At 40.4% G+C, this 19,745-nt stretch overlaps 1 protein-coding gene across 11 annotated transcripts in view; it reads left to right on the plus strand.

Moving 5' to 3' along the window:
* The first annotated feature begins 7,480 nt into the window (after nucleotides 1-7,480).
* The window catches only part of LOC101173216 (forkhead box protein P1-B), a 206,458-nt gene continuing 194,193 nt past the window's right edge, over nucleotides 7,481-19,745 (plus strand). For 4 of the 11 annotated variants that reach the window (XM_023954807.1, XM_023954811.1, XM_023954812.1 and 1 more), the window contains exons 1-3: nucleotides 7,482-7,628; nucleotides 10,199-10,253; nucleotides 11,133-11,202. The gene's annotated coding sequence lies outside the window, so the exon portion shown is untranslated. Of the gene's footprint in view, nucleotides 7,629-7,750; nucleotides 7,830-10,198; nucleotides 10,254-11,132; nucleotides 11,203-19,745 lie in introns of those variants that run through there. The other 7 variants (XM_023954815.1, XM_023954819.1, XM_023954813.1 and 4 more) reach the window with 6 other exon arrangements.

The following is a 19,745-nucleotide window of genomic DNA, read 5'->3' on the forward strand; positions in this document are numbered from 1 at the left end:
CAAAAATGTCTTTAATAGAATCAAATAAACACAAAGAAAAAAGTATTTTATGATCTTTCATATTCCTAAGTACTCAGTGTTTTATCAGGGCCTGTTTAGATGAACAAAGAGCTGATATCCTGGAGATGGTAAATGTTTTTAGATCAGTTAATGAGGGCAACTTCCCACGGCACACCTGACCACCCCCATTGGCACATTAGTGTGCCGCGGCACACTGGTTGAAAAACACTGGCCTAATGGATAATTTTTCATTGAATATACATCTCCACAGAACGTTCTTTCAGAAAATACTTTTTCTCATTCTGCTCTTTAAAGTCATCATAGTCATCACCCCTCTTTCCAATCTCCAAACCAAACTGTCTTTTGTGCAGATTCGAGCAGAGAGAACAGCAGCTGCTGATTGGGGGAGAACTGGGGTTTGCCGAGTAAACCTCTGTAAACCACTGAGGCTCATCAGTTCCACATTCACACACATAAGTAGCACTCTATAAGCTGTAGCCACTGCTTGTGTAGTGAAACAGAAGAGGTTACATCAATGGTGTAAACGTGCAGCCATATTTAGTTTAACCCAATGAGCAGTAGTTTTCACTCTCCTTTATAAACTGGAATCTAAACCCACTTTTTGCCCTTTATTGCCTTTCTGACTCTATCATATCTGGTAAACTAAGCAGCTGGTCCGATGCAGAGTGGAATGGGCCACGTCCCAGCTTTCCTTAAACTCAAGAATAGTTCAGGAAAATCATTTTGTGCGCTATGTATCATGAAAATTCAAAGAGAGGACACTGTGAAAGGCAAGATGTAGCATGTTACACACTCTGTTTAAAGACACGCTCACAGTTAACATCGTGTTTAGCATTCAGCTGATCTGGCAGAGCACTCAGCTTTTGCTTAAACTTGCTTAAACTTTCAACCAACGAGTTCAACCACCACACAAACATACCAAAGAAAACACTGCTGATGACTGCCAGGGGCCCATTTTGGCCCATTTGTGTTCCAGTTGCTTCCTTGTGTCTGAAATAAGTTTCTGCACTTTTGGCCACGTTGGTTGAGGCTAAATTATTTTCCCTTTTTTTTGTCTTTCTATTAACATACATGAGATGGTTCTGTCTACACCACTCAGGTATGATGCTCCAGTTTTTCAGTCAGATAATGTTTCTTCGACCTCTTAACATATTTTTTCTGATCTCAGCTTCTCTTTCCTTTTTCCCATCAAGTAATGAATCTCTTACTCTTCTTGAGTGGCCACATGTAATTATGTTAAAAGGAATCTGGCACCAATAAAAAGCAAGAAACTTTCTATTTGATACATTTAATTTTCCAGACCGTTCCCAAACTGTTTAAGGGGGAAGAAAACATATGAGTACAACTGGACGTCATGGACTTCCTCCCTGAATGCAACTGTTGCATTTGTAAACCATGCTGGTTTCTAAAGAGGTTTTGAACCAGACCGAAACCAGAACTTGGTCTGAGACTTTATTCCTGCTCTCAGTGGTTGAGCTAGCAGATGTTTCATATAAGTGGTGGCTGCTTCAGGGAGAAAAGCTCAGGCCCTTTCCCAAAAGCAGTTTCCCAAAAACTGATGTCTAACAGAGAAGAAATGATCAAGTTTCATGTTGCTGAAATCCACAGCAAGTGTTGACGTCCTAATTTTCTCATCAAACTTTATGCTTCCAGATATGTTTGGACTCATGCTCCGCAGAAGCACAGATGTTTGGCCTCAGACTGAAACTAACCCGTTCTTGGTCCCCCAGGTTCAGTTTAATTTCTCCCTCCACCTGACTGTTGGTCGTCTTGTTGTGGAAGAGTCCATCTTCCTGTGTCAAAGGAAGTGTTATTCGTAGCTTTGAGTTCTTTCCATCACAACTGATACCTGAAACATGTTTAGTGCTAGACTTTCCCAGACTAATGCTGCATGTTGGCTTGGCCTCACTAACACGCATGTAAATACACACACGGATAGTTGTACTGACAAATACTCACACAGGTATCGCCCTGTGAACTGGGAGCATCTGGGGCATCACAGACCAAACAAAGCAGGAAAATAATCAACAGACATGTTCACACTGATGTGTTGTTGATGTAAAAACTTTTCTGTTAGTTTATAATGATGTGGGATTTTCAACATGCTCACTTATTTTTAAGGTCAAATGACCTGAACTGTTGGGCAGTGCGCCTCTTCCATTCCCTTTCTTTGTCTTTCCCTCATCCTTCATTCATTTGTAAGAGTCTGACACCATTTGATGTCTATGCAAAGAAAAACGAAACTCCCTGTACCGATCTGCCCTCGGCTCCGCAGAGGCTGAGGAGCAGCTGAGGTGAAAATGCTGCAATGGCTCAGGATCACATTACAGCTGCCCTGAAGAGTGGATCGCCCGCTTCTTTCAATTAAACAAACAATACCAGCATCCAGGTACAGAAGAAGAATAGATATGTGTGTATGTGTTGATGAAGTGAGGTGTTGTTCTAATCCACATGGTGAAGCCCAATGGATCCCCTGGGTGTGTTCTGTTTCATTTTTTCCTGAGCCATAGCTGCTCTTTACTTCCTGTGAGGCTGATGGCATCAAACAGCTGAAAAGATTCAAACCAAAAACGGTGCTTTGTGTTTAGGTTAAGGAAAGATTTGGATGCAAACACTGACTGCTGTGGTGGACTTTCCCTTTGGAGGTCTGCTTAACCGCAGTTGGAGCTGGTAGTAAAGTACAGGACCAGAGCTCTGAGCATATGTAGGTGAAACTTAATGTGAGAAATTTCTGCTTTTTTTCCGCATAAAACATGATTCTTTGAAATCACAGTAAATAAATTCAATGAAACATTGATTTTTATTTTATTTATTAACACTGTTGTTGTTAAACAAAAATGTGTTGTTTTGTATCACTGTACACATCTAATAACCCAAAATGAGAAAAATAAAGCTGGAAAAGTATTTCCTCAGTATCTGTGGAGATTGTGCTTCATCAGCTCATGTTCTCGTATGATTCTGTGTTTTGGATCAGACGGCTTGAAAAGTTGATTAAAAAGACATTCCTTTGATCATCTGAGAGTCCTCTTCAGCTCTGGCTGCTGATCAAAGTTTCCTCTGACTGCTTTAGAGGTGGGGCCAGAACCTGAATATCTAAATGTTATGGGAGCAGATGCAAATGCCAACGAATAGACGGCAGATCCTCCTTTGAACACGAGTCCTTTTCTCGACTGAGAGAACAGATAGTTTATAGGAGCAGTTCAGGAACACATCTATGTCCAAATGCAGAAACCTTCTCTCAGAACATTAGCTGACCGTTCTGATCATCACTAACATTTCAGGAAGCAGGGAACTGGTTAATGCAAAGATCTGTCTGTGATCCGGAAACATGTGAAGGTAGAGATTAGTCCATAATCTTTGGCGGTTAGGCTCTGGGCCGATGAAAACTTGTGTTGTTGGTATGAACTCAGGCCATGAGCCTAGAGGCTGATAGTAGATAACCCTTGTGCTATCCTAGGCACTTTAACATTGGAAGTTGGGTCATCCAGACCCACTAGACAGTGCTCTGAACCTTTTTTGTTCAATGATTTGTGATCTTCACTGGTGTCCATGGATTACATGAAATCTTTCCACCTTTATCCACCTTTGTCATGGTAGGGAGAACACGTCAATGTAAGGGTGGGGTCATCTAAGATAGGACAAGGGTTAAGGGCGGAACCATGCCAAGGTATCGGTCCAGGTGGAGAACGGGGTAGAGGAAGGCCAGCAAAACATTATGGAATGCAGAGAGACAACCATTCATGAATTTAAAGGCAAAAATAGTATTGTGATTGGTTGAGATTTATAAAAAGCATGCTGTTTAGCAATTGGTTGATGGGGAAGGCCCAATTGATGCTGGACTGCAGAGTGAAGGAATTACCCAGCGTAACTGAAAGTGAGGTAGATCCTCCTTATTAGAATTGTACCAAAACTTCACCCCATGACATCTGTTTCTTCCACACATCTAACGCAGTCAGAGCATCCAGAACCTAAATTCCCTATGAGCTGTTAGAACTGAAGAAGATACTCAGGTGCTGAGAGGAATGCCTGTAGACCAGCCTTTAGAGTCCAGCTGATCTGAAGAACAGAATCCTGTTAGTTCCAGAAGACATTTTTTGTGGAAAAACACAGCATGAATTTCTGGATTCTCCTCAGAGGAGGACCATCAGCTGCAGAAAATGTTTGTACGCTGGACCAAAGCAACTGATTTTCGGGGTAAAAGTGTTCTGAGTAAATTGAAAACATAATTTTTTTCAAACAAAGAGAAAAAATGCTTACTCTGTAAAAGCACTCTTATTCCTGACTGTTTCTGCAAAGATGGTCTGTTAAAAAACACATGCAGCTGGACAAACACCCACTTAAACCAACAAAATGCTGGAAAAAAAACAAGTACTGAAATATATTGCATTGCACTTGAACCACAAAATTGGGTTCTGATCGGTTATTATCTGTAGAGCATAAAGCGCATCTCTAGTTCTTATCATTCCTGCCTCTCAGGTCATACTGGCATACTTACACTAAATGTGAAAGCTGGCATTTCTGTGATTCTTTCATTCTTTCTATCAATGCAAAGTTCAAATAAATCCCCAATGAAATAAATCCTCACATTGTTGCTGCATTCTGATCTCTGATGTCAGTGATCCTCAGAAGCAAATTTAAGCGTGTTAGCACATCATAAAGGCAACAGACTCTCTTCAAAGCAATGTTGCTGACTCAGCAGACTCAACAAACCATGAATTCCGCTTTTTTCTAAGCTTCTGAACTGTTGCATAAAAGAAACATGTTTGGTGCGTTCAACTGTATCCCAACTGCCTGCTTGGTGCAGGAACATGAGCAGAAAAAAAGCAGAGGTGAACGAAAACAACTGAAAACTCTGCTGAAGGAGCAGTATGTTCGGTCTCTGATGAGAAAGGTCATTCCCAGAGAGGCGTTAGGACTGCACTAGATCCTGCAGCAGAAATATGATGACTCAAAACATTTAGTCTCTCTCCCATGGGCACACCACATGCAGGAGAGCTCAGAAGGGGCTGGTGCAAACTCTGGTCATAGAACTTGGCTTTTGGGACAAAGAACCGGCTAGATATAGTTGGGCTGACCTCCACGCACAGCCTAGGCTCTGAAACTCAGTCCCTCGAGAGGGGTTGAACTCTCTACCATGTTCCATAACTCTCTACCATTCTGGAGTTGTGCATGGTGAGAGGCGGCGGGCTGGTGTAGGCTTACGCGTGAACCAGAAGTCCCCCCCCCCCCCCCCATTTTGGTTGAAAAATACTCTTTTTTTGTTTCAAAAACACTAATTTAACTGGCAACCTTAACAGTTACTGGTGTTTTTCAGCTTTAAGCAGTAAAACTGAGTTGTCTCTGTCAAAGCCTGCTCTGCTCTGACTCTAACTCCTTACATGATCAACGTAAATCAGCTGATCGGCAGGAAAAGCGGTTTTACGCCGGTAAGAAACAATTCAAAGAGGCTTTTCCTGATATGCATATGAAGTGTTGCATATATGGCAAAGCAGCTTTTTTCCACAATAGGTGATTCACGTTGATTGCGTTAAGGGTGGAAAAGTTACGCTTGTGAAGGAATGAAAATACTGGAGCTAATGCTTCGTAACAGTTTTACTAATCTGAACACTTTTGTTTATGTCCTTTTTGAAGGAAATAAAACGAAGAGCCTTTATACCCCGTGTTATGCTCATGTTGCACACTGAACTGTTAATTCCCATGAAAAGGTTTTAATAAAAGGTGACACAATTCTGAAAACTTTTAGAATTTCCGTTTCCGGCTGATGGTGTCTTGTCACCATCTTGTCAGCGACCTGGTTTTATCGACATCACAATCTGAGAACCCGTTCATTTTGGCAGGTTGGTAGGGGCTGGTGCTCAGAGAACGGGTTTTTAACCCTTGTGCTATCCTAGGCACTTTACCATTGGGAGTTGGGTCATCTTGACCCACTAAACAGTGCACTGAACCTTTTTTCTTCAATGATTTGTGATCTTCACTGGTGTCCATGGATTACATGAAATCTTTTCACCTTTATCCACCTTTGTCATGGTAGGGAGAACACGTCAAAGTAAGGGTGGGGTCATCTAAGAGAGCTCAAGGGTTATAGGAATACTCAGAAATGTGTGAATAGATCAAAATACCACTTTGGGGTTATTTTTGTGACGAATTAACATTATAATACACTTAAACGTGCAAAAAGTTGAGTCTGTGTGATAAAGGCCCTTTAACTGTTCATTTGCATTTAATCTTATTAAAATAGTTTAAGTTGAATGGTTGGCCCTCAGACAGTTAAAGCTCACCAAATCTCGCCTTCTTTACTAAATGTTTGGACACCCCTGATGCAGATGTGTCAGGAGAGTGGCAGAAAGAAGCCACAGGACAGCAATAACAGAAACAACCAGAGGGGGGAGACAGAGGAGCAGAGACCTGCCAAGCCATGACACAAGTAATCTTTAACCAATAGTAACCTTTGCGGCTCCGCTCTCTTCACTGAAATGGTCACTGAACTCCATGTAGTTGTGCCCTGTTTCCCTGGTTTTGCCTTGATTGTCATTTATTTTTCCCGCTACATAAAATGTCGACCAAAGCATACATTATGAAGATATGAGTGTAAAATACAATATTATATTTTTAAAATAAAGATTTGGTGGAATGCCGACGGACCAATACTAAATGTAATGAAATAAATGTTACATTCGAATAAAAGTGAAGGTTCTGCCACTTAGACTAAAAGTGTTCAGAAACAACATGCGCTGTTTTAGTGTTTCAGTGGATTTTGGAATTTGTCTTCCATACTGACAAGTAGCCACACGGTGGCGCTCTCCAATAACAAACCGGCTTTCTGCATTTCCTGCAGCAGGCGTCTCTTCCAGCTGTGACAAATACAGATGATAGAAATAAGATAAGATGTTCATCTAAATAATATGTGACGAAAAATATATTTTTAAAAACGAAGAAAAACAAACAAAATAAAACAAACGAAAACAACAACTAACTAACAAAAACAAACAAACAAAAAGAAGGAGAAAACAATATACTATTAAGCAGACTATTGTTGCTTTCCTGCAGACAGTTCAGGCCTTAGAATCTGTTCATAAACCAGCGGGATGAACAGAAGAGTTTTTCTAGATTATGGCCGTAAATTTAAAACAGATTTCTGACGTAAACAGCACTTTTGTCATTTTATTTTCTAGCATTTAACACGATTGTATTAATCAGTGGTTAAAAAGAAAAGGTTTTCTCTAAATATATCCTAGTTCACGCTTTCACTTTAGTCTTTACAGGTGTGTCTTTTCTTTCTTATCTAACTTTGTAACAAAACTATTTCAAATCAGCCCATTTTCCGTAACTAGAAGTAATTTAGGACTTTTATTGGAATTGTTCGGGTAAATGATGTTTCCACAAAGTCCCTGCAGAGCGATGAAAGTTGTTTACAAAGCAGGTGGATGTGACGTCAGAGGTTTGGACATCAAAACAATAACATCAAACCCGCGATTCTTCCCTTTTCCTCTTCTTCTTTCCGCGTGTAAAAATCTAATAACATTAAGAAAAGGCGCTCGTGCCTGTGAGTCAGAGCGGCACGCGGCGACAGTCAAACTCCGACTTTTGCTTCGTTTTCGACGCCCTTGGTAAGCATCACTTTCTACTGCTTGGAGCCAAGTTAGTTAGTTAGTTAGATAGTTAGTGACCCCCCCCCCCCCCTTCGCGGGCAGAGTAATATCGGTGTTTTTACGGTGTGGTTTTATGTTGGTAGCGAACTCGCGTGCACGGGTTAGCCATCGGTACCGTCCGCGTGCGCCGGTTAGCCTGCTGAAGCGTTTTCCTCCACGGTAAGTTTGGCTCTTCTGGCGGTGCTCGCTCGCGTGTTTTGGCCGAGGCTCGTGGGGCTGCGCGGCATTCAGCGGCGGCGGCAGACAGACACGCAGACGAGCCGTTCAAAGTTTCAGCCTGTTCTGGGCAAACAAACAAACAAACAAAAACGAGTTGAAGTTTCAGCGGCGCCGCAGAAGTTTCAGAGCAGCAAAGACCGTTGAGACACGCGGTGGTGGAAGGTGCAAATCCCCGCAGGGGCTCTGGAGGGTCAACAAAGTTCGAAGCTTCTAGGAAAAAGTGGAGAAAAGAACCGACTAGAGGGAGCGCGCGTGAGCGCCGTGATTTGTCGGTCCCGGGATGGAGCTTCTCTCCACCTGTTAGCAGGTTTCTGCCTGAACTTGAAGGATGGATGGATGGAGCTTTCCCGAACTTTGAAGACTTTTCTTCAGTTCATGGAAGTGTCCTCCGGCCGGAGGCTGCTGTTTCTGTGCGCCTTAGCAGACTCAGCAGCCCAACTGAAACGGATATTCAATTCATTACAACATGATTAGCTCTCTAGTCTACACAAAGCCGTTCAGCAACACAACGCGCTGCGACTTCTACACTATACTCGCTTTTTTTTTCTGTTGTGAACATTAAACACCACAAACAGACGTTTCAGTTCATCTACATCGAAGCAAAAATGTGTCCAAAATGTTTGCTCGTGAATTATAATTTTTAAATTAAAATTCAATAAAACAAAACTATGATGCAACAGCGAGAAGATTGTGTAACGTTTACTATCAGAGCATAAACACTGTAAAATATATTTTATATGCATCTGTTAGTTTTTTCTAAATATATTTCAGATATTTGGTGTCAACACATCAGAGAAACTGGACAATTATTATTTTTACAAAGTGTTTTTTATTATCGCTCTTCTTTTTTTTTAAATAGAGCTATAATGGTAACAAGGTAATTCCTCTTTTGTAGACTCAATAACGTTTTTTTTCTATTCTAATAAAAATAATAAATTACACCCATTTGTCAAGGATTATTAATTTGGAATGATTTAATAAGCTCCTGCTTTTTAGAATGAAATCTCATTTATTTTATTTATAAATAAATAAAATAGAGAGTGACATTTGTTCCTCCCTTGAACCTCTTGCAGAGGGAGAATTTAAAGACTGTGTGACAGAATTCCTTTAAACGGCACATGTGACATAAACAATACTGCTTTAAAAAACTATTGCTGGCAGTGTTCCCTCCTTTTTGGTCTTTGGATTAGTCATTGTCTGAGGAGAGAGAGAGAGAGAGAAAAAAAAGTGTCTTTTTGTAGAAGGAAAGTAAACAGCCTCCAACAAGCGAACCTTGACAACCCAGATTAAGGAAAACACGGGAGATCAAACAGTGCTGCTGCTGGGCTGTTGTCATGAGCAGCCTGAGAGAGAGCGGCAGACTATTTGAACAGGCTCTGGGCTCTGTGTGCTCACTTATGCAGAAATAGACCTTCACAAATGCTGACCCAGCCTTTAAAACAGAGGATGAGCTTTCTTTACAATATTTGCAGGCCTGCCGTTTGACATAACCGTTCTATAAGGGTTGAGACGCAGTCGTGTCACGGAGAAGAACACTTGCACTGTCGCCTGAGTGTGCATTTAGGAACAAGAATAGCTGTTTTTTCCCCTCTTCTGTCAGGCACGTTGAGTGAAAATATAAGGTTTTTTTTTGATTGCAAAAAAAAAAAAAAATCACCTTGGTGTATTTTAATCATATAGACTTTAAGAAGAATGTAAAGGCACCGATGTCACATATGTGTGTGATTTAGGAAATCATTCTGACGTTCTAGAGCTTGGGGTGATTTGTGAAGAGCTGAGGTTCAGTGGTAAGAAAATAATCCCTCACCGGAGCACCGAGTGTGAGAGCTTCACCAGCAAAGCCAGCGTCCCTCTTTCATCCCACTGCTCAGTATTTGCCAGCACACATTAAAACACCTTGTGCTGGTAGTGAGGAGTGCCCCGCTTTCCTCTGAAAGACAACCACTTTTTAGTGATTAACACTTTAATTTTTATTAGATTTCTAGTCTTTCATTTTTTTAACACTTATTTCTTAGTAATTAAATAAATAAAATGCGCAGCTACTGTTTTGGGTTTCATGTTTCACTTCTTTCATATTTTTAAGGGGTTTTCAAGCTTTCAGAGACGAACCGTCTCAAAGCATTTCTTTACATTTTGGAGTTACATCAAGCAACAAAAGTGAAAGGAAAAAGTGTGAGGTTTTAACCTTTTGATGACTCCTCGTGAGGCGAAATGACACCCGTCATGTGAAAACGCTCTAGTGTTCTGTGTTGTCTGAATATCGGCGAGGAAGAGAGGAATGTTTACACTTTCTGTCTCTGCTGCTACAGGCAGACTGTCCTCCATGCCAGGAAGGCTGTGTGGTCAGGGAGCAGACGCCTTCAGGTGAGCTCCCTGTTCCCACTCCTACGGCGTGATGCTGCTGACTACCGTGAACCCATGCAGCCGTCGACTGCCGTCCTCTGTCGTCCTCTGTTGCTAATGAAAGCAATCTAACAGAAAAGCCACCCGCCAGCTGAAGACGTGCAGCCGCTTGTAATGCTAACCACTTACTGGGAATGACTAAATTCATTGTTTTGCTTTTGTTTTGTAAATGTAGCCCAAATATATCAGGCTCTATCTTTTGATTTGCTCTAATAGATGGTTCCTACATTCGTGTAGAATTGTTCATTAAATACATTAGAAGTGAGTACTGCATATAATATTTTTCTGTTTTTTGGTTTTTACAAATTGAATGCAGCAAGCCACATGGCAGCAAATAAAAGATAATTTAAAAAAAACATGTTGAACTTTTAATATATATGTAAATAAATTAGTGTAATTTGTAAAACAATTTTCATTTTTTAATTGACTGTTAAGTTAGTGAATAGTGAAGAAAAACCCCTTGAGAAAACTCATTAAGATGTGTTTCTACTTCTTTGGGAACTTTTTATCCAACTTTTTGGAAATCCTTTCTTCTCTCCAGTCTGAGTATGTAGCCATTTCCCATATTGTTGTCGTCCATTTGTTGGTCAACAAAAATGTGAGTTCTCTGGAGGAGTTACATTTTCTGTTGAAAATAAGCCACAATTTGAATAACCACAAATAACCACAGTTTGAGCACAGAAGCCTCAGATGCTACTAACAGTGCTGAGCGATATAGAAAAATTCACCACATCTGTGTCTTTACCTTATTGCTGAGGAGCTGCAGGTATTTCATATTTTAGGGGATGTTCAGTCTTTTTTTTATTTTTTTCTCTGGCTTTAATCGATTTTCTGTTGCAGGGCAACATGGAAAATAAGTAAATCTTGGAAGACTTTGAAGGCATCAGTGAAAGTCCTTTCCACCAGGTCTGTAAGTAACACTGCCTTGTGCTTGTATTCCATATACACTCACATGTTAATGCACACATTCATTATTAAACAAAATCAATATTCAGTCATTTGTCTGTCCATTACAAAAAACAAAAAAAAAACGTGATGTAAAGATGATCTGATAGACGGCTTGGCCTCAGGGACAGACGGCGTTCGAGTGAAGGTGACCCAGAAAACATTTAATTATTTTTGTTTTACTTAGGAAAGTGCTAATTAAGTTAACAGTGGGTCATAATCATGTCTCACTAAAGTGGTAATTTGCAAAGATTTTTCTCATAACTTCTCGTTCTGCTGATAATACTTCATTTCTCAGAGAACAGAGACATATGTGAAAGACTTTTACCTGTTTGCCTCCTTTCCCTACTCACTTTAGAGGCTTCTCATGCTTTCTGTTTGACACAGGCAGACTGTTTTGGAAAGGTGACATTTACTGAAACAGCCAGTCTCTTAAGCTGTACATATGTAAGATGCATCATAATGGAAAACACAAACAGTGGACCGGCGACATTTTTAGGGCCTTCGTGTTTGACTCCCCGGCTGTGTGTCAGTTGGCAGAAAAACACAAGGCGCCTGTTCTTCCATCATCATTTCTGGTGGAAAGTTGTCGTGCTTTGATCATATTTTTCAGGCACATCACTCTGGCTTAGCGTGTTGCTCACAACGTGATAAGCCATCAGAGTTCTCAGATCTTAGCCAGCAGCTGTGTGTGGAGGAGAGGCAGAAGAGAGTGGTAGAGATGAGGAGACAGAAACGATGCAAATGTTGTCAGACTCTCACTGCAGATGTCCATTTTGCCTTTGAATCCAACGTTGCTGCTGTTCCTTTTCCCTTGTCTGTCTCTCTCGTCTTTTTAAATATTTTTTGGCCCCTTTCCTAGTGAAGCGCTCTGTTCCCAATGTGGCCTAGAGGCAAATTAAGACACTTTGTGTTTGAGGTGGATATTCATCTACTCAAAGTGCATAGAGTCTAATTGGTTTACAAACTAATGTTCAGATATGCTCTTACCCACAGTTAGCTGAAATCAGTGGACTTTGAAGTGGAAAGCCATCTTTTCTCTGAGCTGCTGGCTGTGTGTCTGTAAAACCAATGTTATAAAAGGCTGCTCCTAATTGACGGGTTGCTGCTTGTTTATTTGATATATATTTATAAGCAAGTAGGTAATTGGGAAACAGTAATTACCCAAGATTCAGTGCTGTGCTTATGCAAAGGTGCTATGGTACTGATGAGCTTTGAGCGCACATGAAAGCATGCAGGTTACTGTCATCATCCATGTGGGTTGTTAAAGCACTTGACAGCTAAAAGCAGGAATGGCTGATGGCTAATTGGGCCCGTGTCCCTTAGTGCCATTGTTTATTGTGATGATGTACGCACAAGATGAAACACAATACTTTTATCTAAGCACTTTTTAAAAGCATACCTGCACAGTTCAAAGCAGCAGTAAAAAGGAATATGTGGATTTGCAGTCCCCTCTGCATGATGATGTGTTCCTTCACCAACAATGGCCTTGTTAACTTAGATTCATTACGTCTTCACTCAAGAGTGCCCTGGATATTGAGCTGGAGGGCTGTTGAACAGCCGCTTTGCCACAGTAAAGTTATTCTGATGTGGATTTGTGAGCAATTCCAGGAAAGTGGTGAGGGTAACTTTCCTGGTTCTGAATGACTTGGTTGCCCCGTGCCGGTGTGGGTGGTTTTTGACTTTGTTTGCTACTTAATTCCACTTTCACACGAACTCTGGCATTCTCTCTGTCTTTCACAAACACTTTCCCTCGGTCTCCAGTGCACCGGCGCTGACATACAGGCTGCTGTTGTCTGATAGCCTGTCTCCCAGTAGATCTTCAGACCGTGTTGTTGTTTGTCTGCTCTGCATGGAGTGTGTGACTTGCATTTGCCTGTGCTCCTTTGAGGGAGTTTGTTTTTGTCCTCTGTGATGTAAACAGGGTGGGGCTTCATTCCCAAAACACCTCTTGGAAGATTGTTGTTTTCACAGAACTTATGTTTCTTGATCAAGATGGTCAATAGGTTAGCTTAAAGACCCACTCCCATGAAAATGGTGTTTTAACATGTTCTTGGAGTTTTTTTTTCTTATGATGGATGACATATATAAAAGAATTTACGATTAAAGCTGCTTTTCTGAGAATTTTTTTATTCACTTCACGGCAGATTAAAAGCAGATAGAAAAAAATTCTGTCTGCATAAGTTAACTTTGAAAAATGTCTCTTTAAATAATGTTTTTTTCTAAGAGAAGACGTAAAAATGTAATCACAATTTTTTTTCTATATATGTCCTCCATGAGAAAAAAACTCCAAGAACATGTTAAAAACACTAAAACAGTGTTTTCATTGGAGTGGGTCTTTGGAGCTGCACATGCAGTTGATCTGAATGACTGTGCTGTGTCTGAGCCTTTGGTTGGTTGATAGAAGTCACACAAAATGCGTCTCACTGTTGATAGTGAAAGTACAGAGACAGTCTTTAGCCTAAAAAAGATTTCAAAGCTTGAAGTGGGTGAGCAAAGAAGAATGTGATGTGTAAGTGAAACTTTACATGATAAGCATTTGGTTCCAGGTGGGGGATCCTAAGACAGCTGAATAAGTAGAGTCCTTCAGTGGGGCTGTGAAGAAATGTCGGCTTTTGATCTGCATCTCATTAAACCAGCTGCACAGAAGATTGACGTGGATCACCTAGGACCACTCTATACACCGATCGAGAACAGAAAATGTTTATCTTATCTTTTAATACATACAAGGACAGAGCTGTTAAGATGATATTAATTGTTCTATTTTATTTTTTTGTATTTTACAAAGTTCCTTGACTTTTTTACATTGGTTGATTCAGTACTACAGTGACATTCCTGATGATCTTTGGTTGACTTACTTCCTTATGCTTGGAACAAGTCCTAGGAAGACATGCGTAAAGCTTTCCTTTTTTACAATGGCTCAGGCTTACAGTGAATTACTCTGCGGACAAGTATTTGTACTATTTCAAAATAATTTTAATCAGTCTGACCGTCTATCTTTCAGTATTCTTATTTCTTAACGCACATGAAATGAGTGAATGAGCAGTCTCACGAGAAAGCAACAGCAACATCCGAATATGGACTGGATAGTCTTCACAGACGCTTTATCCCCTTTATCAGGAATGATCCATGCACAGTGTAGTGTTGAGTTTAACCTCACTGGCAAAGGTATGAAAAGAAGAAGGGTGCAGGGTGGAGACACTGAACGGTAGAATTACAAAGGGAGGACCACAATTTTTCAGTTTGTACGATTTCGAGCTGTGGAAGCAAAAACAATAGTTTCCTTTGCCTATGTTTAAGAGGTTTGATTAATTGCTGTGCCACACCCTCCTACCAGCTTCACAGTGACATTTGTTTTTCCGCAGAGTGAGATCATACTGGAACACTGGAGGATCTGTTTTCTCACCAGGGTCAACCACAAAGTGACGGTTAATATCTTAAAAAATGGAGGATACAGTTTTTTTTTATTGTCTAACTGACATGTTTGGTTAATGATCAATCTCAGAGATGTCTTAACGTGCATAAGAAAAAAATTCAACTGTTGTAGTATTGCAGCTTGTCATCTTGATTAGCATTATTATCTGCCTGGATAGTGTTTGCATTCATTCCATTGCTATTTAAAATTATCTGTGTAGGGATTATAAATCATAATAAAAAAATATAATCTTGATGTGTCCAAACATAAAAAACATGCAGTTTATAAAAAGAAAAAAGAAAAAATCCCATCAAAGTCATAGTACCGGTAGTTCTAATAATGTCTAAGTACAAACAAATGAAAAATATGTGAAACATATTAAAGTGCATCTTATAATTCTGTCTTTCGGGTTGTGTCTACTGGCCTAGAACAGATTTTCTGTGGTACACAACGCACAAAAGTCTGGCAAAATGTTTTAGTATGGTAACTATGAAGCTCCCCTGCTTGATGGATTTTTTTTAACTTGTCCTGTTCAACAGCTGAGAAACAGATCAGGGCTGAAGGCCTTTTGTGCTGGACAGATGTTACTGTTACAACAGGGGTTTATAACTCTTCTGACACACGAGGGGTATATTTGTATTATATTGATTATATTTGTATCGTTTTTTTGTTGGACTGGATTGAAAAGAGAGGAGGAAAGAAGAAAGAGGAATGTTAGAGAGGGGTCATAAGGGCACAAAAGAAAGGGCGGAAAAGGGGGGTTAAGGAAAAGTTTATATTCATTACTGTCAGGTGTAAATTTTAGTCTAAAAATGGCGGTGGGTGTCCACACACATACTTAAATGTTACAAGTATACCGGTTGGCTGAACAAATCTTCACATACAAACATGCCAACCTGTATCCCACACAGCTACAGTTCACACGCACATACTAATGCATACAAACATACACATGTAAAACATTTCATTCAGTCACGCGTACTATTTATCCAAAGGTGAGCTGACGTCTGTGCTCGAGTGAGTGTTTATGTTCCGCTCGGGTGGATGATGGAATGTAAAAAACAGGGAGAGTGTCCAGTCACCAAGACCAAGACCCCCGCAGAAGCAGGAGAGGTAGCCAGTACCCCCTGACACCCGCACGGTAAAACAGATGGAGAAAAGCTTCCCAACAGCAATCATGTCAGCTATCCTGACCAGGGCCACCAAGAACCCCACAGGGGCCCCCAACGCCAGAGAGCAAGGAGGAACAGGAGCACAGGGAGTGCAAGCATCAGCCCAGCCAAAACAATAGCCCCTCCGAAGGGCCCCCAGGCGTGGTAGGGATTCCCTGCCTCCGGAGAACCCGCTGCCAGCTACAGACGAGCAGCCCATCATCACCCACGAGTTCTGAGCATCCCCCCAGCCCAACCACGAGCCAGGACCCCCAAAGGAGACCTGCCCCATGCTCCAGGCAGCCGCTCAATCACCCCGCGGGAGGTTCAGGAGAGATTAAACCAGGGGGCGCCCAGGTGGAGGACCCCCTAAGAAGTGGGGGTCCCCGAAGAGCGTTGTAAACATGGCCCAACCAGGGTCACCCACTGTTGGAATTTGGGAGTAGCCCAGCCCTCGAGGGCAAGGTACAGAACCCACACCACAGGGACACGGACACCACCAGGCTCAGCTTTGATGTGATCCCCGGCTCCTGGTCTTGCATGAGAACTCAGGGATCCCTCTCCCCACATGGAGAGATGGCCGCTGGGCCCAGGAAGCCAGCACCCAAGAAACATAGCCGACATTGCCAAGGGTAGGGGACTGAAGATCAGAGGTCCCACCTTCCTTGTGTAATATATGTGTGTGTGTGTTGAAGTGTATATTTTTGTGGGGTAAAGGGTGTGTGTACTAATGCTTGATAGATTGTTGGAACATTATGGATACTGTTGTCAGAAGCGTGGTGGAGTGATATGTAGTGTGCTTTAAAACACCCTTGAACACGGCAGCTTTAGCTCCAGTGTTGACGTTCTTTGAGTTAGCCTAATTCTTTAAACGTTTACACAATTAATGTAATTCTAAAGGATTCTACAGATGAGAAAAGCAACTCAGTTTTTACTACTGCAGTGTTCTATAGACACCCCAGCAACCCAGTAAACCTGAGCAGCAATGAGCAGGTTTAGAAGCTGGATGTATGGTTGGATGGCCAACTTAGTAACAGTTGTATAAGCTGCTGTTTCTGTGCATGAGCAGAGAAACCAAAAAAAGAAGACAAAAGAGAGAAGAAAAAATAATTATTATTGTGTGCATTATTATATTGCACACAGTAAGACAAAGTCTACAGGAGGAAATGTTTAGCACATCAGGGCTTTTCTGGTTCCCTCTAAACTACAAACAAAAAATAAAAAAGTGTGGTACAAGACCTCTGAAATGACATAAATTTATCAGCAATTTTTTTTAAAATCTTCTATGCAACTGGTTTTGCGTGTTTATTTATTGTGAATTGGGTTGACTTTCTTATCCAGACAATACCAGCCAAGGAACAATATTGAAAACATATTTTGAAATATAAAATTATTAAACAAAGACACAAAGCTTCAACTCACAATTTATGCTAATGGGGGAGGAATGTGCTTTTGAACCTATAAGCTCAATTTGTGTATGTCAAGACTGCAAAACAAATCTTTCTGTTTCACAAAGAGAACAGCAAAGGTTTTACCAACTGTTGTTTCTCTATTAAATATATTAATTTAGTTTTCATCTATACCTCAACATCATGATCCTGTTGGTTTATGTTTTGTTTGGATGTACAACACACAGAGTGCATTCATTCGCTGATTCGTTTTTGTTTTGCTGCTAGAAAAAGTCTAAAAAAAATTTAAGGTACATGTGTGTTTTTAACATGAATGAAAAACTGAATCTTTATGGCACATGCCTCTGTTTGCCTTTTCTCCCTGTGACCTTGTGATTGTTTCTGAGTCATAGGCAGAAAATTGCAATGCTTTGAGACTCATCTCTTGCAGAAAAGCATTTTCTATCATGCCTTCATGTTGTTTAAAATGGAAAAGGAAGATGAATTTTGTCCATAAAGGTTGTATCACAAGGGCTTTTTATCCTAAATGGCTTAGTGGATTGTTATCTGTAGGAAGTGTGTTCTGCCTCCGTTGTGTTCAATCAAGTGTCCACTTAGCTGTGACTGGGAGTAATTGTTCCCAAGTGGGCCACACACTGACCTGTTAATGTCTGCACTGACCCTCTAACCTTGTCAGCACATCTTACGGAGGGATTTAAATCATCTGGATCCTTCTACGTTTTTGCGTAGAGGAGATTGGGTCAAATGGGCATTGGTCCTGAAAGACCACACTCATGTAATTGTCTCTAGCAGCTAAGATACGCTGTTATTGGATAAGGCACTGGTAGTCAGGTGAATAGTTTGGACCACTGATTTGAAACCACATTTATGGTGTCTTCAGGATTTGTTGGTGCTACTATATTTGATTAGCTGCTTATTGGTTAAAAGCAGTCTTGTGTTATCAGAACTTTTATGATCCAAAAGAACCCAAAGGATCTTTGGATCCAAAAAGATCTGTATTCATTGTGCCAAGCATTTGTCTTCTATTTTTCACTTACAGCATGCGAAGAACAGTTTCACCTGTAACCAGGTTCCTATGTGAACCTAAAGTGTGTGTATCAAAGGACAGAAGGATGGATCCAGACATTTATTTATTCTCCTTTACCGTGACTTTAAGAGAAAATAGTATACGAATCTTTGCTGTCTGGTGGATGTATGTCTACAACAAAACCAACTGCTTAGAAAGTATATTAACTATTCTAACTCATTTGGAATATTTTAAAGCCTTTTAAAGAAAAGAGTAAAGAGGAAGTAAATTTCCTCTTTACTAACTTGCTTTGACTCTGGTAGTGGGTTTTCTTGCAGAAACGGCTCACTTCAGGTCTTCAAATAAGGTTTAATCACTCAAGATCAGTTATGTTTATAGGGATTAGATTAAGGGGCTGTTCTTTCATTAGGTAGACAAAGACTTCTAGTATATTAGTTGTTAATTTAGTTTTTACCTGCTGTGAAAAACCACATTTTTTTATGTGAGGGTCCACTATCAGTTACTAGGACAAAGGCTTTTTTGTCTTTTTTATCATTCTATCCATAATTATTGGGTTATTGTTTTTGGGCCCAAAGTTATTTTTTTCTTGGGGGGGGGGGGGGGGGGGGGGGGCAAGTGGTCCCTCCTCTCGAATTCAAAAAACAATGTATTAAACAGCTTACAAACAAAACCACCTTTTTCCTGGTGCCTGATTGTGGACCCTCAGAGTTTATTTTCATTGTTATTCCTTTATTGAATGACATTAAGACTCTTTAGTTGGGTTCAAAAACTAAGGCAGTTTAGGAGTACTTTATTTTTCATTTTATCCTAGTTGCACTTGTAACATTCCAAGTTTAAGAATTAAAAGAAAATTTAATAGAATTTTAATTCCAAAAGGCTAGATAAATAAATCAATGAAGAGCAAGTGCTGAAGAAAGAAGTGTGTCACACACAGGATTTAAATATTTGAAATTGTTTTTCTGCCTGTCTCTCTCTCTCTCTCTCTCTCTCTCTCTCTCTCTGTCTGTCTGTCTCTCTGTCTGAATTGAGCATTTTGTAGATTTAGAAGGACTCCATGCTGTTGCAAAGCATGGAGTCCTGTTTTTTACATCCAAAAAAGTATTGACTAATGAAGGCATGGATTTCTGGATTACTCTAAACCCTAAAGAATCACTGAAGGAGATCATTGTTTTGATCCTTGGGAATACAATTGATTTAAATATTAAGATTGAAAGACATTTGTAACTGTGAACTGCCCTGACAGAGTAAAGGAAGTTAAGTTTCTGGGTGTCATCACTGATGAGGGAATTTTGGGAATCCTATATCAAAAAATATCAAAGCAAATATAGCAAAAACAACTGCTTTTTTGCATAAAGTTAAGTCAGCTCTGGATAACAAAGCCCTGTATTTACTGTATAACTCCTTGTTTGTTCCATATCTAAATTACTGTATTGACATTTGGGAAAATACATGTAAAATTAACTCAAGTCCAATTTTTATTCTACAAAAAAAGGCAATAAAAATATT

Source organism: Oryzias latipes, chromosome 5, assembly GCF_002234675.1.
Source record: "Oryzias latipes chromosome 5, ASM223467v1".
In the NCBI taxonomy this organism is placed as follows: Eukaryota; Metazoa; Chordata; class Actinopteri; order Beloniformes; family Adrianichthyidae; genus Oryzias; species Oryzias latipes.